Consider the following 24206-nt stretch of genomic DNA (forward strand, 5'->3'; position numbering starts at 1 on the left):
ATGAAATAACAGTTCACCTGCCTTTTCTTTTTCATTTTCTATGTTTTATTTTTATTGATGTGTGTGTGTGTATGTGTGTGTGTGTGTGTGTGTATATGTGTTGCAGGGGTTCTAAATGTCTTCTTTATGGCTGAGTGTCTGGGGCATAAGGGGTTATTTTGAAGCACAAGCCATTCACAAGGGACACACAGATCTCTTTTCCCTTTTCTTTAGGTTTGTGCAAGACAAGTTCAAAGTCTCCTTCCTCTCTTTTCTACTAGAAAGAAACTGAGCCCTAGGAGGCGACTAGGCTCTTATGAGTAAGGAGGCTGCACCAGAAAACTTTATGTAACAAGAACATTACCAGCTAGTCCAACTACTATTAACCATGAAGATTGCATCCACATTCCTTACCTCTGTTTGCTGCCCTGTATCTAAGGGTCTATTATCACTGACTTATTTCTTTATAAATGCTCTTTATTAGTGATTCTATGTCAGACAGATATGTAAGCAACTTTTCTGAGTCTAGCATGTGTATATTTGAGATATATATGTCAACATACTTTGTTTTGTTAATATGGTTTATGTTACAGGGTTTCCAGCTGAGAATTCAGGAGGAAAGCAGAACAGTTACGCTGTCCTTTCCTACATGACAGACACATTCAGAAAAAAAGCTTCTTGAAATTGTCTTTATTACATGAGGGTATGAGATTGTACACTGCTTATGTAGTTAATGACAAGAAGCCAGCAACTTGGGCACCAGGATCCAGTGATACTACATTCCATATAGAAGATCTGATAGTCTAGATGTCTGCAAGGTATTCAACACACATATGGTTCTTACAACAAGATTCATGCACGTGGTAAAGGGCAATTCACATCTGGGATGTGGGGGTGGGGGAGCAAGAGCTATCACAAGACAAGATCAGCACTTCAATTACAAATATTTGTTTCTAGAATTTTGCAATTTATGCTTTTAGACTTTGAAGGCCTGCATGTAATAAGAACCACAGAAATCTCAACTGTGGATGAACAGGAAGTATGACACTATGAGGAGGCATAATAGCAAGTGTGGACCACAGTTCAGAAAAGGAAATGGTGTTGTATCAGCTGGTGTGATGGGGCAGAGCTGTAGACCTCAGGACAACTCAGGAGCAAAGAGAGACAGAGAGGAAGGGGCCAGTACAAGACACTTTCTTCAAAGACATACCTCAGGGGCTTCCTCCTTCAACCAGACCCCACCTCCTACAAGCACATTCAGCATGAACTCATAAGGGGATTTCCACAGCGATATCACACTCGCCTCTTTGGATGCCATCACTCAACAACTGGGAGCAAACCTCCAACACATGAGCCCTGGTGGGGCACGTCAAAGACAAGCCACAGGAGACGACCTTGGCAGTCAGATGTGTTGGGGAGGCTCTGCCCTCCTAAGGAGACCACTGCACAAAGTTGCCATTAATGCTAAGGACCAGGTGAGTAATAGTATTACTTCAAGTTATAGTGTTTACTATAGATTTGCCAGAAACAAAGGCACTGCTGAGCTACAAACTGTTCGGACTGGATGGCTTTAAATTTCTACAGAGCAAAGGAAGTCCTAATGTAAACCCGAAGGAAAAATGAACTAGCAGTATGGTCAGTCAGAAACGATCCACTAGCCTCTGCCTGTGAACTTCACCCACTTGATTGGCTTAGAGGAAGCTTTACTGATAAGAGTTGAGAGGTGCCCCCATGTTCTTCCCCCTTATTCTGTCTTCTGTAAGCTTTAGGTATAGAGGTTGCACCGTTGATGTGCCACTAGGCCTTGGGCAATTCAGACAATCTCTGTGTGAGGAGTTGTGGAACTTTGTAATAGCATCCATCTGTTTCAAAAGAAGCTTCTTACTTATCTGTAAATATAAGGATCAATACTTTGCACACAGTAAGAAATTACATTTGTCAGGGGATGTGACAGTCTTGAGCCTGTCTCTAGAATCTATGGCCCCTCCAACCATGTGTATTTGGCTGTGTTTACAGTACCACACATGAATTTCTTCCCACTGAGTGGGATTTAGGTCCTATTAGGTGGCTGTTGATTACCCCCAAGATAAAAGTGCCACTACTACACCAGTGTCGTTTGCTGTGCCGGTCACTGACGTGGTTGTTAGACCTTAAAGCTGGGTTGGACCATCTATTGATGCTCTCCCTTTGCAGCTTGCATAGTGCTCTTCAAAGCTATGAGAGCTGCCTTCAGGGATGAGGCCTCCAGGTCAGTTTCAGCTCTCTATTGTTCCAGGTCCTATGTCCAGAGTATGTCTGTCTTCAGCAATAGGGTCTTACCTTCAAGTTCTGGGAGGCAATCAAAGTCTGAGGCAATATCCCGTGTAGTTTTCAGAGTCTCTTGGACTACCCAGACCAACAACTCCAAGGGAGGTTTCTCCTGTCTGGCACTGTTTCTTGTTATGTAGCCTTCAGCTATACACAAGGACACGTGTAGACATGTTGCGTGGGTAACTAATTTTACCAGTTGCCTTAAACTCTTAGTTTGTCCTGAGTCTAGGCTGGAAATGTAAGTAAATTATTCAAAATGCTTTTAAGTATCAACACATAATATTTCACTTAACATTTTAAGAATCTATTTTTATTTTTGATGAATTATATGTGTGCATATATATTTGTGAGTAACTACATTAGGTACCTGTACAGGCCAGACATGCTAGATCCACTGGAGCTGGAGTTACAGGCAGCTGTGGGCAAAACTGAACTTCCACGTTCTGCAAGAGCAGTGTGTGCTTTTAACCACCGAACCATCTATTTAACCCCTAAGTTATTCTTTTAGTCATAAATATTTCTTGCATATTGTCACCTTAATTTTATAGCTTTAGAAGAGCATATTCAGAATTTTAGAAATTTCCTAATTTCCCCCCAAATAGTAAGGTTCCTCTTTGTGTAGGGTGAAAGGAGACACATTGCTTTTATGATCTTGCACTGAATTTTAAAAACACTTGCAATGTACTTGCTTAAAATAAGATAAATGGTTGAAATAATGTTTAGTCGCTGAATTTTACGAGTGAAAATTCAGAGTCAAATCTAGATGGGCTTTTAATACTGTGTACACTGAGTCTGAATGTGTCCTCAGACAGGGATAAAAAGAGATTTATATTTCATATACTAGGTAACATACTTAGGACACATGTACTGCCTATAATAAATTTGTGAAATATATCAGAGGGATACTAAAGCCTGTTAAGCCACACTAAATATAACTTTAAAGTAATGTTAATTCAGGAGTGGAGGGACACACACATCATCTGTCTATAATTTGATAGCCTGTGATATGTGTAACCAATTGTTCTTATTTACATTAATTTGCATTGTGAAAAGCAATTTTACAGTTTCAGTCAGATTTAATAGGCAATTTGCTGCTGAGTGCCTAATGGCATAGTTACTTAAGCATGCCCCAGGGGGCTTTCTAGAACTGATATGAGACTAAACCTTTTAAATGTTCAATTGAACGTCTTAAAAAGTCAGAAAGTCTTCAGCTATTAGACCTGCTTTACATTTGCCTTGTCGAGATGACTGCTGTGCCCACAGACTGCCTGGCTCTCAGAGACAGCATCTCTCCATAGGCAACAGACTCCATTCCACAAAATATTGCAATACCCCGACCAGTTCCTCTTCAAAATATTACTTAAAATAATACCAACTCCATGTAGGCCATAAGCGTAGATGTGTTTCATAAGGCAAAACATTTCTTTCCTGGAATAAACATGTTAATACACCTAAAAAGACATTTTCTTTCAAGCTTCTGAAAATCAAGCCTTTTCGGAAATAGTTTCTTATTCATTCCTCATTTACAAAGTGTTTTCACAAGCTCTATTTTCGTGCAGTTATTTTGTCTGTTTTGGTTATTGCCCTTCTCTGTTCTCCTTGAATCTAGCAGATTTCCTGACACTTAAAAGACATTCAATAAATATTGGTTTGGTTTTTCTGAAAATTGGAAGAGGTATTATGTATGAAGGTAATGTCGCACACTAAAATTCTGTCCCACATTGACTGTGTTTGCATCCCATGACACTAAATCAATGAAGCCAGCGCTTTGTACACAGTGGAGAGCTGATTCTACCTGCCTTTGCTGCTGACCATGCCTGGATGGGCCAAACTATGGAAGACCACCAGGTTCAGGTGAGACAGAGCTTTCTGTGGTGGGAAAAAAAAAAGAGAGGTTGATGGGTAGAGCTAGTACCACATAGGTTCTGTCTTTGTAGCTGTGCAAATTATCTAATTGGAAATTGACATCATGCATTCTGAAAACTCTCATCAATGGATTGGCCAGCTTGCATGGGTTTACAGTGTTCTGAACGAGTATAGAACACCCTGGAGGAGGTGTGCGAGTACTGGTTTTGTTTTGTTTTGGAGACAGAGTCTCCCTGTAGCCCCAGTTGGCCTGGAACTCACCAGGTAGACCAAGCAGGCTGGTCTGGATCTCACGGTGATCTGCTTGCCTCTGCTTCCCTAGTGGTGGGGTTAAAGGTGTGGGCCACCACTGCCAGCAGGCTTAAGCATTCTTTTGCTAGGCAGGTTGGTGATGTGCTCCAAAGCATAGACTCTGCCAGGTCTGGAGTGCATTCCTGTGTGTCTCATGCAGGATTAGAAGATAACACCCTCGGACTTGGTTTTGAATACACAGCTCCAGAGAACCATTTCAAACTGTGAATGTACAAACTGTTCAGGCTCTTTGCACTGTTTCCTGTGTTAGTCTCACAGCAACTGAGGAAAGTGTTCTGGGTAGAGCTAGCCTAGGTTCCAACACACTGCAATCCACAATTGTATGTGTAGAGTGAGGATAATGCATAAATTAAGAGCAAAGGTCTGGGTTAGGAGGACGGAGACCTGATAAGGCCCCATACTCTGCCACTATGTCTCAAATGACCTTAAAATCTCCATTTTCCTTCGGAGGAGGACTAGATGGGAAGGGGGTGGGAGTCAGAAGGAGAGGGAGGGAGGCTAGAGAGGGTGACGAAGGGTGAATATGATCAAAATGCATTAGATACATGTTGATCAATGTCATAATGTAACCCTTTATTATACCTTGGGTGTGCTTGTATGTGTGTGTGTCTGTGTGTCTGTGTGCACATGCATGCATGCCTCAAGAGATTACTTTCTTCAGCAAGCCTGTGCCTGGCTACCATACATGGGTACTTGCATCTGGGCCCAAAGTACATGTGAGAATAAATCAAGCGTATTCCACAGACGCAGGGGACCATGAGGAGGGAGACACTTCTCTCCAACCCCTTTTCTCATTAGCTGTTAAATTAACTAGAGAAAGGAGAGAAAGGGGTTGGTTTTCCTCCTATTCTTCCCCTTATTTGTTTTTGATCTTTCTGAGACAGTTTTCCTGTAGCCCCAGCTAGCCTGGAACTCACCATGTAGACCAGGTTGGTTTCAATCTCACAGAGCTCCTCCTGCCCCTGCCTGCTGAGTGCTGGGATGAAAGGCGAACTCCACCTGCCTCGCTGCCTTCCATTTCATGTAAGAGGACATGGTTCTGTGGTCTCCAATACTTGAAAGTCACCAGTTTAGTAGACAAAGCTGATAGCAGGTGACACGAGGTCTAGAGAAGCAGGAAGAGGCAATCTCAGGAATAGTGCTGGAATAACCTTGGATTTTAAGATGACAGGCTTACATTGACTAGATTTTTATGAACAACTCTTTACATGCTTTTGTAGTTTGAACTCATTAAATTAGAATAAATTAAGGAATCTTTGTTTTTATCCATGTAAATTAAAAAATAAACTTGGATTTATCCAGTAGACTATAAATAAAGAGGTCCATTTCTCCAAATAACATCTATAGAAATGAGTTCTTGTCTGCACATATAAGTAGTTGAGAAGTCAGGTTGGAGCTGAATGTCTAGGCCTTGTGTCTGCCCAGCAGTCACCTCTGTGATGTTCCCAGGCCTCACAGGGATCTGATGTGAGCTCAGACTGGGGACTGGGTTTGCTTCACTAATTACCATGGCAACTCCCGGCAGGGCCAGAATGGCCCTAGGTCACCAGACCTTTTACACTTCCCTGGGTCCTCCACAGGTGCTCTGAGAACTCTCCTCTCGATTTTCCTTTCTGTCCCCTCCCTCTGTTCTCTGTTCTTTTCCTTTCTCTTTGTTTTCTTGCTCCCTATTTTGTGCTTGTGAAACTGGGTCATATGACTTGCTGTGTAGTCCAGATGGCCTTAGACTCTGTCCTCCCAGCACAGCCTCAAGGATGCTAAGATTACATGTGTGTACTACCACACTTTACAGCACATTCATTTGTGAGTAAGGTGATGTTTTTTTTTTTTTTCTCCAAAGTGGTGACACCAGTGTGTGCAGATGAAGGTAGGCACCTGCCTTCATTCTTTAAGTAGAGGATCATAGGGATATCTCTGTACAAGATTAGAGATTGAAACTGTGTTTGTCACATGACTACTCTGTTACCAACCACATTTTTTTGGTAGAATATTCCAGGAGAAACACATCGCATATGCTATTTAATATATGTCAGTTTTTATTTTATTGAGGAAAAAGGTGAATTGTAAAGAAGGAAGAATAATTTAAGAATAAGCTTAATAAAATATCACAAAACATGCTGTGAATTGAAAGGTGGATTTCACTCAGTAACCACATTGGAAGACATTATGTATTTACATAAATCATCTTTAAATTAGATGGCTTAATAAAATGAAAGCATTTCTGTGACTCTCTACCTTCCGGCCCGCATGCACTTTCGGCCAGTAGCAACACCTCAGAGTCCTTGGAGATGTGGACCTCATCCTGGTTGTTTTAACGACAAACTGCATTTGGAGATTTCTGGGGGATCCGCATGCACATCCAGGTTCATTACCTCCTGCTATGCAGCAGCTCTTTTGTAACACATGAGGAAACTGAAGTCTAGAAAACGCAAAGCACAGCCTTGTCCCGGCTAGCAACAGAAAGAGCTAGAACCCATGTTACTTCCTCTAAAGTATTTATGGTGGAGTGGGCATGCATCCCGGCAACCCGTCCATGCTCCATTGCCTGAGTCTCAGCCCCTAAGTGGACTAAGGAGACAAGTTAATTCCTACAAACAGGATAGAGTCCTGCTACTCCAACCAGCCAAGACATGTTGCTCCAGAGGTAAAGGAGGAAGGACCAGCTGCCACGGAAAGATGTAAAGGCGGCCACAGGCAAACCACCCACAGGTGTGGAGTGGACACAGGGGCTGCTGAATTTCATGAAGCTGCAAATCTCACCAAGGCTCTGAAGAAGCTAGCAGCAGTCATAGTGCCTGGCTTGCCGCTCTGCCTGCTCCAGTGCTTTGAGAAAGAGAAAAGAGGCAGGGGTGGGGGGTTGGGTGTAGTCATTTTACTTAGCTGAACCCTTCTCTCCACTGGGTGACTGGGGAGCAGCATGGAGCTGCTTGCTTCAAACGCCTTGACAGAATGAACCCAGAAACACCATTTCTCTTTAAAACACTGATATCCGCAGAGAGATGTAAATCTAGTATTTTGACATATTGAAATTAACAGTTACAATGGTTATTTGCATATCACCATTATTTGCATATCACCATTTCATGTCCTGGGACCTTTTAAACAGCTCAGAATATTTCCTGCATAAAATCGGAACTGGAGGAAACAGGATTTGGAAAATAGATGAGTTTGCCCCTACGGTTTAATGTTTCTCACTACAGCAAGAGCATCTACATAGGGAAAGCAATTTGTATTTACAACGGATTTATTTAACTTCATGTCACGGTCTTCTTCAAAGGGTTTTAAGCAGAGTTAGGAAAAATTCATTAAAAGATCATCATGAATTGGGGTCAGAAAACAAAGGTGGGGAAATAGGATGCATGGATTTCCAAAATATTTATTAATAGCTACTGTAATTTTATAGAATCAAGGGGTAATTGTATTTTTCTGTTCCATGCAAGCATTATCAAACAATTATAAGACCAGCAATGGGGTGCAGAAATTTTAGTGGGCAGCAAAGAACATTTTTCTGGTTCCATATCTAGAAAGGTTTGCTGTAGGAATGACTTTGTACAGTGGACAGGATCTGGACCAATGACTTTAAATTACCAAAAAGCCACTGCAAAGAGCCATGTGCTCTTGTGACCTGAGCACCTGACCTAGACTGAGCCATGTGCTCTTGTGACCTGGGCACCTGACCTAGATCCCTGGGCACTTCAATTTGCTATTCTGCCCAAGATAGTGAATGGATGTGGGTGTGCTGAAAACTAGCAAATTAGGGCACTGGATGGCAGAGGACAACCATTCGGGGGAGTGCTCGGCATTGTGTGCGTGTGCTGCTCCAGGCCTAAAGATGAAAAGGCAAGATTGTCTAAAATAAGGGTGGATCCAAGCTTGTAGTTCCCCAAAACCGATGCTAGAGAAACGGTTTAGAAAAATAATTATGGGTGAAGCCCATCTCAGGAGCACAGTTCCAGAAGACATCTGAGGAACAGGTCCCTTCCATGCTCAGGCCCACTTGTATGAACTTAAGAGGCTATTTATTTGTGTATCACTGTGATGTGGCATGGTAAAGCCATACTCTGTGATTGTTTTCTCTGTAAAGGAAACACTTGAGTAACTCGTATCTTTTAATCTGCCATAAAATGAAGTTTGGAGATGAAAACGGTACACAGAGTGGACTCTTCACATGGAGGAAAGTGATATAATTATTGAAGTGGTAGGAATTTTGATTGGTATTGGTAAGACCTTCAGTATTTACCCTTACATTGTTTCCTACAAAGTGTTGGGAGGAGGGTCTGACATAGTGTCACAGATCAATGTCACAGGAAGGGACATCCAGTGACCCACAAAGTTAGCATCAAGCAATACCCCCAACCTCACTACCTACACCACGTGCAAACACATTCTTCAGGGCACTTAGGTGACATGCAGCCATTAATTGACTAGTTGGCTTTTGCATGCTGTCAATTAAACTTTAAAACCATTAAGGCCTGGCAAGGCGCGGGAGGAAAGCAATCAAAATAATCTTTCAAACTGGGAAACAGAGATTATTCCATTAATTAGTATCTTCTCTTTGCTAAAAGCAGTTGAAATCTGTGTTGGAATAACTTTTAGCAGTTTCCCAAAGACCATTTTAAAATTTAAAAATATATCTCCCTTTTACTTTTACATTTTCCTGTGATCTTTTCTTAAATTCCTTCTTAGGTTTTTGAAGGAATACATGTGTAGTTTTTTTTTTTTTCAGTTTTAAAGGAGGTTAATGATAGAGAGACTTACTGAAAATAATTTAGACACTGAGACATCTGCAAACATGTTATTGTTTAGTGTTGAATGAGAAGTTATTATGGGTGCTGGAGAGATGGCTCAGTGGGCAAGATGGAGTAGTGATTTGCATAGGACCTGAGTTCTATTCCAGTGCCCAAACCAGGTGGCTCACAACCACCTGCAATTCTAGCTCCAGGATATCTAACACCCCTTTGTGACCTATGTGGGCTCAGCATACAAGTGTCATATACTGAACACACACACACACGTGCGCGCACACACACACACACACACACACACACACACACACACAAAGAAAGCCTTACAAATAAACGGAACTTTGTATCTCCCATTCTGTGAACACACACAGATATGGTCACACTTTCAGATTACTATCCAGCTGAGGAGAAAGTAAAATGATTATTTAACTCTAAGCATAACAAGTGTGTTTATGGTGAAGGATGAGGTATCATGAGGCATGTGGCTAAGGTAGTCAGATAAATCTTCTTGAGGAGGTTGGTGTGCACAGAGCTCTGATGGATATGGAGTGATTACCTATGGACAGGATTTTCAGGCAGGGCAGGGACATCAATGAAACAGATCATCACCACTGAGTATGACTGAGTCATGTTGAGTTGTCCATGTTGAGCCCTGAACTTTTCAGGTCCACATGTTGGAAGGAATGCCCATTGGAAAAGAGCTGCTATGTCTTTTTCTATTGAAAGAGAAAACAAATCACTGGGTTGAACCAACTAGTACGCATTTTGTAGATTTCCCATTAAAGAAAGTGAGACCTATACCACACTGGAACTAAGGAGACCGTGTCTGCACACTCAGAAAATGAAGCTTGCGGACTCCTGTGATGGCTAAGCTATGTGTCTGCTTGATGGGATTGAGAGATGCCTGGGTTTCTTTCTGCTGAACTGCATTATTTACTGTCTAACGCAGTTAGAGGTACATTCCAAGAGGTTCGGGCATTCCGAGGAACTTAGCAGTGAAATCAGTAAATAGAGGTGTGGGTGGTGAGCCACTGAGACTCCAGCCAAGCAGAACATAAACCTGGAGCTTGGGCTCATCCCCAGCTCACCTTTCCCTGGACATCTGAACTCCCGGTCCTCGGGGCTTTGAACTCAGTATTTAGGATTCCTTCCGGATTCATAGGTCTGCCCATTGCAGATGGCCCCTAGTGGCTTCGACAGACCCGGAAGCCAGTTTCAGTAAATCACTAACTTCTATATATAGCTGCATTTTTCCTTTTGGTTCTGTTTCTCCGACAGATGAAGCTCTGGACTTATCTGGTGTTACTCAGACTCCCCAGGGCTCCTTGAATCTTCCCAACCTCATTTCTTTTCACCAGACACAGTTATCATTAATTAGCATTACATTCTATCAGAGAAACAGTGCCTTCTTCTATGGAGGCCAAGCAAGTATGGTCCCTAAGGAGAGTGTGAAAAGGGGCTTGTCTCCAGTAGGACAGTGTGCCCTGTCTGTGAATTCACAGGTAGTGTAAAGAGGAACGGAAAAGGCACTCTGCCCTGCTTTTCAGTAAATGGTGGCACATGCCTTTAATCCCAGCACTCGGGAGGCAGAGGCAGGCGGATCTCTGTGAGTTCAAGTCTGGTCTACCTAGTGAGTTCCAGGACAGCTGGGGCTACTGGGAGACCCTGTCTCAAAAAAGAAGCTCACCTTTCCCTGGACATCTGAACTCCCGGTCCTCGGGGCTTTGAACTCAGTATTTAGGATTCCTTCCGGATTCATAGGTCTGCCCATTGCAGATGGCCCCTAGTGGCTTCGACAGACCCGGAAGCCAGTTTCAGTAAATCACTAACTTCTATATATAGCTGCATTTTTCCTTTTGGTTCTGTTTCTCCGACAGATGAAGCTCTGGACTTATCTGGTGTTACTCAGACTCCCCAGGGCTCCTTGAATCTTCCCAACCTCATTTCTTTTCACCAGACACAGTTATCATTAATTAGCATTACATTCTATCAGAGAAACAGTGCCTTCTTCTATGGAGGCCAAGCAAGTATGGTCCCTAAGGAGAGTGTGAAAAGGGGCTTGTCTCCAGTAGGACAGTGTGCCCTGTCTGTGAATTCACAGGTAGTGTAAAGAGGAACGGAAAAGGCACTCTGCCCTGCTTTTCAGTAAATGGTGGCACATGCCTTTAATCCCAGCACTCGGGAGGCAGAGGCAGGCGGATCTCTGTGAGTTCAAGTCTGGTCTACCTAGTGAGTTCCAGGACAGCTGGGGCTACTGGGAGACCCTGTCTCAAAAAAGATTAAAAAAAAAATCTCAGTTGAAAAGAGGCAGGGTCTGGAGTTGTGGGTCAGCTTCTACGGTGATTGCCCCTGGGTTTGATCCTCCACCCAACCTAAACTCTGGTAGATGGCACACACCTGTAATCCCACACTCAGGATGTACAGGCAGAAGGAATTTTCTCAGCTATAGAGGGAGATTGAGCGTTTCTTGGGGTGCATATCTTTAAAGACAAAGAGAAAAGAAAGGAAGAAAGAAAAGAGGGAAGTTTGAAGGAAGGGGGAGGAAGAAGGAAGGAAAGAAGGAAGGAAGGAGGGAGGGAGGGGGGGAGGCAGACATGAGACAGAGGGACATGGTAAGAGTTTTAATCATGAGCCTGCTGGAAGTGTATTCCTTAACTGAGATTGGCTAGGTCCACTCTTCGGATGCAGGGAGCTAGAGTCCTGAGCTGAAGTCAAACCACTTGCTGAGTCCATTGCAAATAAGCAGTTCTTGAACTGGTATAGAGCTAGTGCGGCCCTTTAATGCCCACCACCTCAGGAGTATCATCCCAGAGCCTGTGATCATGAGCACAGTGCCTGGTACCTTGTTGTCCTCACTCTACAGAGTGAGGTTTATCTAAGAAAATGCCAGGCATTCAGTACTGAAGATACATGTCAGGAAATAGAGTTCAGAAAAGCAATCTCATTTTGTTTTTGTAAGGAGACAACCCCAAATTAAAATCACTGGATAGCTTAGACTTGATCAGCTCTGCCTTTGTTGTTGTTGATTTTAACAAAGGGGAGAGGCAAAGCATGACTTCTTTCCATTGTGATGCTGTGGGGATAATTGTGGGAACAGGAAGTTAGGGGGGCTTGTCCAAATAGTAGTGATAAAATTGGGTGGAAAGACCTTATCGAGGAATATGTTTCACACTGCAATAAAGTTATGATGGGTAACTGACATACATTAAAAGCTTTGTAGGAGAAACATGTCAGCAAAACAAATACACAGATGGAATGAAGACACCCCCACCCCGGGGTTATGTTGTGCCAGTTAGAGAGAGTCACAGTAACATGATGCTAAAGGGATACACACTGGGAGCATAATAGTAAGTTAAAAGAAGTCCTGAAATGCTAACTAGCATGTGGTAAATATAAAAATTAAAAGCAACCCAAAGTAGTTTTCATATATAGTAAAATATGTAAAAAATAAGCCAAGGGAATGATGGATGCAGTTCAGGAGATGATGGTGACTCTATCTTGGAGATGAGTGTTGGGAGGAAGGAGAAATAGCACCTTTAGACCTATGTTGCCAGTTACCTAGTTGTTAAAACGTGGATTTTTTGGGATTTGTTTTCAATTCTGACAAATAGGGCCACGATTGTTTCTTGTCTGTATACCTACCTCTTGCAGTGTTTCTTTGAAGGTCCCCCACTGAATGGGAGAGTAAGTTGGCCTCGCCTCAGGGTGTTTGCCCTGAGACTTGGTTTAGATAATGAAGTATAGGCAAAGGATGGCATAATAGTAACAATATTAAGCCCTAGCAAAGGGTGGCATGATTCTCTTTGATTTTCCAACACCAGCCACAACCTTGAAAATATTCTCTCCTAGTCCAAATACGTAGAGAGGCCATGCAGAGACTTGGTAAAACCCCTCTCCATCCTGAAGTGGGGAATGAGTACCCAAGGTGAGGAGACGGCCAACAGCATCCTGAGATCTTGAGTAAAAGTCGGTGGTTATCACTTTAAGTGGCTGAATGGGAACTAATGTGTTATGTAGCAGTAGGTAACAGAAACTCTGTTAAATAAATCGAGAGTATCAAATATGGACTCCCCACACGTAACAAAACAGAAGGAGAAAACAGAGTGTAAGTTGTGTTTGGTTCCTGCACTCTGGAAAAACTCTGTTAGCAGTTATTTCCACGTGTGGCTATTACCAGACCCTTGCCTATTTTGCCAGCCAGTGCATGTATTATCCCCATGATGAGTGATCATGCAGTTTTGAGGCTTTGGAACTCTTAACTTGAAGTATTATTTTTCTGTGAATAGGGGCATTTTACAAGGCTTTGAATAATTTTTCCTGCCAGTATGCTTTTAGTGACAAAATGTCAGAGATCCTGGCAGGTATGAGAAGAGGCAGAATGAGCTGGGGAATGTCAGTGTTTCATCACACTGTGTGTGAAAGCATGCACTGTTTATCTCTGGGATTAGTTGGTTATCCTGGGAGTGTGATGTTCCAGCCAGAGTGCTTCAAAGTCACATCGTTGTTACTGTTGAGACCGACTTGGACTATCATTTTGAGAGGAAGCATGGAGTTTTTATTTCATTATCCGATCAGCCTCAGAGCTTCGCTGTTCAATAGGCCGGCAGGGACCACTCATTGTTTTGACATGTTTCCAAAGAAAAAGATAATCCTTCATTCTGCTAGATTCCTAGGGCTCAGTTCAACCAAACTTGAAGTCAGCTCAATTATCTCTGCTGATGGGGGGAAAGGAGGCCTAAGTGAACCAAAACTTAAGGAAAAACTGGTTGCTTGATAATTCAGAGATAATCTATTTCTATTTTTTAATTGATTAGATTTTTGAGACAAGGTCTCCTTGTATCCCCAACTGGCTTAGAACTATGTAGACTAGGCTAGCCTCCAACTTACAGAGACCCATTGGCCGCTGCCTCCTGAGTTCTGGATTAAAGGTGGGCACCACCATATTCAGCTAGTATTTTTAAATGAATTAAAAAACAAACCTGTGCTACGAAGTTCTTGCAGGATTTGGTCCTTTTCCCATGGGTTTTCTAGGGAGTCCAAGTGTGACTTTATGTAATGCATCAGGCACGGTGTTATTAATAGGAAGGATACTAATGGTATTTAGCAGCTATTAACACCTACTTTGTGTCAGCTGTATAGCTAGAAAAGAGATGTACTGATTTTTTACCCGCTTCACCATTGGGTATAGATTTTTGGTACCTTTTATGCTACTAATAAGGATGTCCAAAATTTCAAAATTACATTTAAACACAATTTTTGGTAATAGATGAACTTACCTATTTACTATTACTGTACAATATGGGTAGCTCATTTAAAAAGTAGTTATTAAAACATAATAAGTTATAAAAGAATTACAATAAAAATACTAACCGTCTGGTCTGCTTACTCCTTTCACACATGCCACATACCACGCACCCCAACTTCCTGTATTTCATGCCTACACCTTGGTTGCTCTGTGGCCACAGGCTGCTCTGGCCACCCTCTTTTTGGCATTCCTCACCATATATTGGTGTTTTCGCTTTTTTTAACTTGACTATGAGGGAGAAGACACTCTTACCACTTAAAATGTTTTATGACTGTCTGTGCTGCCTGTGTTAACTGGAGATCAGCCTAGGTTCACATAACAGAAGTATATCCTCTCATTGGAAGGACTGGGTGTGTGGAATCTAAGGGAGGTGAGACCCTTATGATGCTCTGATACTTTGAAAGCAGAGCAAAGACTGAGAGAAAGGCCATAGACAAGAGAGCAGCAGGAAGCTTGATGGACCTGGGATACATACCATCACCTTTAAGGAAGGTTGGCCATCTCCCAGGAGTGAGCCTACCTCAATAGGACTGTGAGGAAGACACCTCAGGAGGAACAGCACAGGCGGCTTGTGGGAAATGTGGCTGCCAGAGGAAGATGGTGAGAGCCTTGAGCAGGAAGTTACTGATCTCTTGGTCCTTCATATGCTCTGAAGTGGAGGCTGAGGCACATGATTATGAGCTGGGACATCAACCGGCTCTCTCTTTGTGAGATGGGTGTGGGTATTTTACTATCCTTAAATGGCATTTCAATAAGAGCATGAACAAATGCATGTGTTCTCTCTGTGCTGTTTGAATGATACATTCTCTGCCATTTGTTTTTGCAATGCAGATATGGACTTTCAGGAAATTTTTACTATCTAATTGAGAAAAGCTTCTATTGTATGAGCATAAAGAAAATACAGATATACCCAAATTTAGATCTTTTGTCAGATTATTTGAATTTTCTTCCAGTACCCTATGATTCTTTAAAAGTCAACATGAATTAGGTGTTAAGGATCTTTGCTAGTCAGGCAGTTTTAGCCTCTGTAGTAATTAAGAGTCCATGGCTGCCCACCTGTGGGAGACACAACAGAAGCTGAGAAGGGAAGATGCTCTCATCAGAGAGCCCATGGTTCCCCTTTCATGGCATAGGTAGGCTAATTAATAATAATACTAATAATAAATAATCATGATTCATTCACTTGGAAGTGTGGGATGGACTGGTGTATCCAGAGAGGACTAGGAACACCTGAATGTCTAACATTTCATGTCGAGATTGTATTTGTAAAGAGGAAATTATACTTAGAGAAGCTTCTTTTGCATCTTCACTTTTGTGTAGTAAATCAGACACAAATCTTAGTTGTTTAGAGAGCAATAATCACATATTCTCATGTTTTTTATGGGTTATAAATCCAGACAGAGCATGGCAGTCCTGATTTGTCTCGTCGCTGATGTCTACAGTGGTGGCTGTAGGAACTGAAGGGCGGTCTTAGGGTCTGAGGGTCACTCTCCCACAGGTGAGGCTGGTGGAATCACTGACACTGTGGTTCAGATCGTCCATATGTGGTTCTTGATATGGCCTGCCTATGTATGCCATGGTACTGCCCCACCCAGACTAAGGTTTAACAGAAGAAAGTGATCCTTCCTAACATGACGAAACTGCACTGTATGCAGAACATGCTGGGGGCAGTCTCCATAGCTTATGTGTTTACCAGTGATTTACCATCTATCTATTCTTTATATGGTATGTTTTCAAAAGTGCATTATGATACATATTCTCAAAAGAAACTGGCTAATTTGCACTGACTGGGGAATGTAAAATAAAATTCTAAATGTACTCACGAGTTCTGTAAAATTATTTAGGTCAGTCAATGAATACTGTCCCTTTAAGAATTACACCAAAGAAAGATAATGTTCAGTGAAGCCTTGGGTACTGAGGCCAATTTCTCATGATTTGAAGTGGGCGTATCCTGTCTTGTAAGATGCCATATCTCAATAACCTTAAGATTGTGGGCTTGGAGTCAGACACAACACGTTTTAAAGTTCAGACTATCACTGTTGTTATTAGAAAAGTTATTTACCTTCTCTAACCCTGAGTCCTCTCCCTCTTGGGTTAGGTGCTAGTATCTAGCCTATGAGAAGAGTATGTGTGTTGGATAGAACATACACTCAAAAGGCATCCTACAAAACTTAGTCATCATGATATCGCTCTGCTTCAATTAGAAACGGGGTTTTGGGAAAACACTTCTCTCAATGAATCCATAAAATATGAACTTTTTAACTTCTAGTCCTTTTGTCACATAGATTTTGAGCAGGTCATACTCAAAATCTCATTTAAAACACATAAAATATATTGGTCTGCATTGCATTTATCAATATAACTCAGGGCAAATGCATTTGAAGACAGCTCAGAAATAATGCCCAGAACACTGGATTGCAGAATTGAGAACACAGAACTGAGAACACAGTTCTTTTTGAGCAACCGGGGGCAAGAGGTGAAGGGCTGGGCACAAAATGTTGAAAAGTCAGACCTTCCTCTGTAAAGAAACATAACCCCAAGTCGCGTTTGCTGTGTATTTTTGTAGCATTAGATTTCTCCCCTGCCCTTCCCTCAACATGCTCTGGACACGTCCCAAGGATTTACCCTTCACATGTTTTTCTGCAAGATGACCATGTTGGCTTCCCTTTAATTTATTTGAAAGGTTTTATGTAGTCACAGAATTGCTGCCTCACTGGAAGCTAGGGAGTGTCAGTGCCCTATACTGAGCAGTGTTCACCAGCTGCCCATTTAACCTCCATTACGTTCAAATGCTCTGAGCTCTGAGAGATTTCTGGGACAATTCTGAAGCAGAAAGACAGATATTGTTTCTATCAAAAGACAAATATTTCTCACGTCACTGCTCAGCTAACATCCTGTTTTGTTGAATAAAGAAAAAGAGTGTGGAAGAGTTGTACAGTAATCCCGTGTGAAGACTCAAAGACACTTCCATTGCTGGCAAATTGAGCTGAGCCTGTGGGATGCTTTGTTCCACATTAGAAATTTCTGGAGTTGGGCTGGGGGTGGTGAGAAAGAGCACTCATGGGACAGGGGTTTTCGGTCCTACTTGCCCATCAGTTTGTGGAGAATAAGACACTCTTGCAGGTTCATACTTGGCATGATGTTCATACTTGTTTTATGTTCATTATCTTTCGTCCCAAAGTGGACTCAAGTCAATATTTTATACTTAATAATAAATATGTAATGTTTTTCAGACAGGAACTATTTCTGAAGGGAATTCAGAGAGTAGTGGCCAGAAACCAGACCACTTAGGAGAAGGGTCAAGTACTTTTAGTTTTCTGTTACGGTAAGAGTGCAAGCACTCTGGCTTTTACTCTCCATCACTTTTGTGTAGCAAAATTTCCTAAATGTCCCTGTCTACAGCAAAAACTGGCAGAGACTGTACCAGTTCAAACACCACAGAGAGACACATAAGCAGGAAACACACGTATGTTTTCAGTTACTGCTCTAAGGAGCCACACGGTGATATGTACCTTCAGCTGCTTCTCCAAGGCTGCTATGGTCAGGGTGCAGCCCAGCTAAAGCAGTGAACCTGAAAGTAACAGCCAGAAAATGACTCCACTCTTGCAGATGTAAAGTACAGGCTTGGTCGTGGCAGTTAAATTTTTAAATGAAAATCAATGTGCTTTTTAATCTTTACCTTTTGGACAGTTCCTAAATGCTCTTACGTGTTTCTGTGTTGTACTTTGGTGCAACTCTCCACATCAACATGTTTGAACGCAGATTCTCGGTTGAAGGAGGCAGTGTAAAAGACCTAAGAGGAAGGAAGAGGGAACAGGAAATGACACAAAGCAAAGCCTGTGGGCTTTGGCTAGTGGACGGCATAATCTGCTACCTTACCTATTTACTGGACATGTGATGTGAGGTGGGGGAAGAGAAGCAAATTCTTTGCCATATTTAACATGTGTTTATGAATTCCTCCACAATTTTAGGGCCTATTATTGTGCTGGTGGCAAACTGACTAAAACCTGGTGATTATTGTAGAAAATGGCCTCTGAATGTATAACCATAACAGAATGAATATTGACTTAGGACTTAGTAGATGCTTCCCTCAGACTTGTTAAATGGGATTAATGGGATATAATATAATGGGAATGTAAGAAAAAACCTCATTGTTATTAAAATTATTATAATGCCATAGTTCTGAATGTAGGAAAGTCTGACAAGATGTCATACTGTACATTAGTGGAATGTCTGTCAAGAATCCTGACTTTCCTAAAGTAAAATTTCATAAAAATAATCTGCACAATAATCAAAGAGTTATCAGGTTGATCAGAACCAATCTAGCAACAGAAATGTGCAGTGCGATAAAACTTAAATAGTGCTTGAGAGCTAGAGATTGTGCATGTTTTCTTTCAGTGCTTTGGGCTGAGATTTTGTCTGCTCTGAAGGGCATGGTAGCTTAGTGAATCTATCCTAAGAAGCCACAGGGTGTCACTTCCTGTGGTTAAAACAGTCTTGGTTTCTCTATCAGATACTCATACTCCCCATCCAACCTGACTGACAACAATTTTTAGATAATTGAAAAGAGTACTTCAAACATGTTGGAATAAGAACCTTCAAATTATACTCGATGATAAAGCAAAAACGATTTAGAAATATGAGCTGCCTTCTGAATGTTCTTGGAAGGTACTTAAATTTTACATGATGAAATAAATTAAATTCATGGTAGCCACTATTTTGTATTTCATTTAGAAATGATTTGTGTATTTGGTATATTTATTACTTATAGCATGTATACAATTTTAGCATTTTTAGAGTATAAATTTAAATTTAAATTCCCTCAAAGAGATGAACAGGATGGCTGCATAGCTGTCCTCAACATCTTTTCCTCTACAAAGGAAAAACAAAGCTGCATTTGAGGTGCATGATTGCAGGACTTTGTGGTTCAACATCAGAAGAGTAAAAACTCAGTTAAGTCCTTCTGAAAGTCAGATACCTGGGTCGTCTGAACACGGAGAGAAACACTGTGGATTTACTACAGGAGCTCAACATCAAAGTTAGAGAGATCTCGACTCCCAGGGAGCGAATGAGTGAGGGAGTCTGCTGTCTGTCATTATGGATGCTAGCAATTACAACACTGGAAGATGTTGGAATGCTGGAGCCTTACAGCCCAAATAGATGTGTGGCCTGAAGTCTTTACATCTGCCAGTGAGCCGCCAGGGAGCTTTACCCAGGAGCCCCCTTGGGAAGTGACCTATGGTTTGAATTGAGTTGCTGTAGATTGATCATTTTTGGGACCTCAGAGCCCTTCCTTACCTGATCAGGATCAGGTTGTTGCTGCCTCAGCAAGGAGAGCTGACTCTGTGGGTGCTAACACAAATCCTGGCAGTGCACCACGGTGAGGGGCAAATGTGGGCACATGGAGCTCCATCCTCACCATCAGATGTTGAAGCACGTCCAGCTGAGAGCAGCACGTGGCCAGCGCCTGCTCCTGGTCTCACGGGGTGCCAGGATGTCCTGCGACTGTTCGCTGTGGGTCGAACATCCTTTTCCCACAGCAGCACTAACAAAATGCAGTAAAAGTGAGGCTTCGCTGCTGCCCACAGGTGGGTGCGGGGGCAGCGCCAGGACTGCGGCCGTTTCAGTCTCCCACAGCCCAGGATGCCCAACCTAAAAGCGCCTTCAAAGCAATGGGTGCAGGAAAGGAACTTGGGGGTGAAGGGCTAAGTACCTGAAATAATAATTCTGATGAAGAACTCAGAAATCACTAAAACGTGGAAATACAATATTGGAGCAAGAACACAGATCTGAAATCTTCCATTCAGACAGAAATAGAGACTAAGCATGAAGGACCCGAAGCTCATTGGGACATCATGGAAACAGCACCAAGAGAAAAGACAAAGCTCAAATTTTTTATGTTGTGTCTCGAAGCCCATTACCTTTATACTTGAATAAAGAAACAGCCTGGCTCTTAGCTTTAGTTTTAAGGCCAACAGTGGACCCAAAATACTGAGCATCCATCCAGATGTCTCCTGGAACTGTGCTCCTGAGCCAGGCTTTACTCATACTTTTGTGGGAACAGTATCTTCAGCATGAACTGGGAAGTAGAAGTCAAGACCCATCCTTCTTGTTCAGTATCTTAATCTTTGGTGAAGGGCAAGGCAGGGTCCTGGGGAATTAAGGTCATATGCCCAGGTCACAGGAAGAGCACATGACTCAGTGAACTCCTTTATATCATAAAAAGTAACTTTTGGAATGCAAGGTTAGGTAAAAGTCTTTGTTACAGATCATATCCATATTGTAAAAGTCATTTTTACAGTTCACATCCCTTAACATACTCAAAGTAAAAACAAAGAACACCACAAAGAGGCTGGAGAGGTGGACGTCTCAGTAGGTAGGAAACTGTGCTGCTCTTCCAGATGACCTAATTCCAGTTCCAACACCCATACATGGAGACTCACAGTAGCCTATAATCTGAGAGTCAGGAGATCTGACACCCCCTTCCCACCTCCATAGTACCCACACATGGCACACACACACACACACACACACACAAGTGCGCACGCGCCTTAAAAAAAAGCAAATACATATGGTTAAGGGTGTAGAAAACCTATTTAACAAAATAATGGTAGAAAAATTTCTTATTCTTGAAAAATACATATGGTTAAGGGCGTAGAAAACCTATTTAACAAAATAATGGTAGAAAAATTTCTTATTCTTGAAAAAGACATGACCATCTGTGTACAGAAGGCACATAAAATACCAAATAGACATAAACAGAAAAGAACTTCAACATAGGATATTATTGTCAAGCTGTTGAAGTAGAGGGCACAGAAATAATTTTTAAAATCTGCAAGAGAAATGTATCAAGTGACATTTCAGGCTGGTGACAGATTTCTCAGCAGGAACTTTACTGGCAAAGAGGACATAAGTGATGTATTTCAAGATCTAAAGAAAAAAAAAACTGTAAACAGATACCAGTACACATTGCAAAGTTATCCTTCAGAAATGAAGAAAAACAAAGACCTTGTAAAATAAGTCAAAGCAAATATGTTTGTTAGAATTCTGCTTTTGGAAGTGAAAGAGGAAACTCAACATTATATCAAGGAAAGAAAAGTCCAATGACAAGGTTAGCTATTCCACCAAGACAAAGAAAAAGATTCAAATGTCCTTGAACATGAAAGCCATCGAACCACAAAGATGAATAAGGTAGAAAATAAAATAGTCAAATCCAAAAACTTGAATGAAAGCATTAAACAGCAGACACTAGTTCATGACTTCCTTTTGTAACTCTGCATGTAATTGATCTTGATTCTTTGATTAAAAATAGAGACTGACTGAATGGATCCAAAATCAAAACCCAACAATATGCTGGCTGCAAGAAACCAGCCGCATGGCTAAAAACTTACATTGAATGTGAATGCATGAAAATATTTCATAGAATAAAATCTGGAAACTTTTAGCTAGCTACATTTATGTCTCATAAATAGACTTCAAGTCGGACACAGTAACATGAGACTATACATCTGTACTTGTAAATATATTAAGTATGTAATTCTACAATTTTCAAAAGTTTCATACATCAAGAAGATATAATAGTGAACTACTATTTGAGTATTTAGATTTATAAAACAAACGCTTTTTGATCTACTGGTTGGAAAAGGCTCTAGTGGAGTAACAGCACAGGAATTCAGTATCTGCTCCCACTGATGGATCAGTTATCCAAACCTCCAATCAATCAGGTAATTATTTAAAAAACAGAATGTTATTATATAATCTATTAACTGTACTTAATGGGCATTCAAAGACCATTCCATCCAAAAATCTTAAGACACTCTCTTTTATATTAGTACATGAGTTCTTTTCCAAAATTAATCATGTATTAACAGAGAAGCAAATCTTCACAGGTTAAAAGTAAATGAAATCATATCCAGTATATTTTATTATAATGAAATAAAGCTAAAGTTTGCATCAGCAAAAATTTTAGAGACTGTTCAAATAATTCCTCCCATTGGACTGGGGCCTCGGCAGCTCCTCTGTCCATGCTGCGGTGTTGACTGGCTTGGTCATGCGCAGGTCTCCTGCAGTTGACAATCGCTACTGTCAACTTATGTGAGCTGTTGGCAGTTGCAAGCTGCAGAGGGACAGTCATTCTCTTTGGGAGGTGTGGTTGCTGGTATAGTGCTCACATCCCAGTGGATGGACACACATTCATGGATATTTGACAGCAGTAATTGGACTTGCAGTCATTAATAACAATAGAAGAGAGGATATGAAGTTGTGAGGTAGACAGAGTGAAAGGAATTAGGGGGATCTGAGGGAGGCATACTGGATACAAATGATCCAAATACAGACGTATGAAACGTCAACAAAAACAAAGTACTAAAGAGAAGAGACTGTTAAAATACTTGAAAACCCCACAAGATACTTTAGAATGAACAATCAGTCATTGAAGAAGTCAGGGGGAAATGATATACTCAAGCCAAACTTGAACCAAATAAAGATGGAAACACAGTTTCCCAGACCTGTGAAGTACAGCCAAGTGGCATCAGAAGGGAAGCTCGTATTGAAGGATGTCAGGAGTGGCTGCAACCATAAAGAAAGCAGAAGGTGATAGACCTGGCGTTACCTGACAGAACGTCCTAGAACATGGACATTCTATCTAAAATTGTTAGAAGGCAAGAAATGATGATTATTGCTAAAAAATGAAGTCATCTAGAAGGATAATTATAATGGGGAAACTGAACCAGAGGATGGCTTTGAAACAATAAACAAACCTGAAAGAAAAATAAAATACTAAATAAAACTAGTTATGAGAAAGGAGATATTATACTGATGCCACATAATTCATAAGATAATTTGATATTAACAAATTGGAAAATTAAGAAAAAAATGAATGTATTTCTGGACATAGATAGCTTACCCAAATTAAATTCAGAAAATGGTAGGAAACATAAAAATAGACGTAAAACACGTAATGAGATTAGACCCTAAGAAAAATCTTCCAACAATAAAGGCCCAGATCTAGATGGATTCAGTGACACGTGGAGCACAGGACCCATGCCAACCAAATCAGACAAGGAGACAGAGTGGAGCGTGGGAAATGGGTGGTAGGCCGCCCTGGTCTGGGAACTACTGGACAGTGACTACTACTGGATGAGGGAGCATAGACCATATCAACAATCTCTCGATAGGAGTTTAGCAAACTTTTAAAGACTAACACCAATGCTCCTCAATCTATTTTACACACTGAAAAGCAGAGACTATTCCACAGTCATTCCACAAGACCATCATTACCATTTTATCAAAACCCAACAAAGAAAAAAATAAAGAAAACAAAACTATAGACTAGTGAATCTTAGGATCATAGATGCAAAATCTTCAAGATAGTCTATAAAATAAAATTCAGAAGCACATTAAAAATATCACACACTATTACAAATCAGTTTCAATCCAGGATTTCAAGGATGGGTCAACATACACAAGGGAATACCTGTAGTCAACATTGCATTGGGTGTGGAAAGACAGGAACGTTTCTTATAGATTAGCAAGAAAGCATGGGGGCTCTTAATATTTTTCTACAAGTGTTTGCCTGAGAAATCAGGCAAGGGCATGAAACAAAAGGCATAAAATAGAAAGGGGGGATTCTCTTATTTGAAATTATGCTTGTAGACACAGGGCAACCCGAGACGTTCATGAAAAACTGA

Source organism: Nannospalax galili, unplaced genomic scaffold (genome assembly GCF_000622305.1).
Source record: "Nannospalax galili isolate Female #2095 unplaced genomic scaffold, S.galili_v1.0 scaffold387, whole genome shotgun sequence".
In the NCBI taxonomy this organism is placed as follows: domain Eukaryota; kingdom Metazoa; phylum Chordata; class Mammalia; order Rodentia; family Spalacidae; genus Nannospalax; species Nannospalax galili.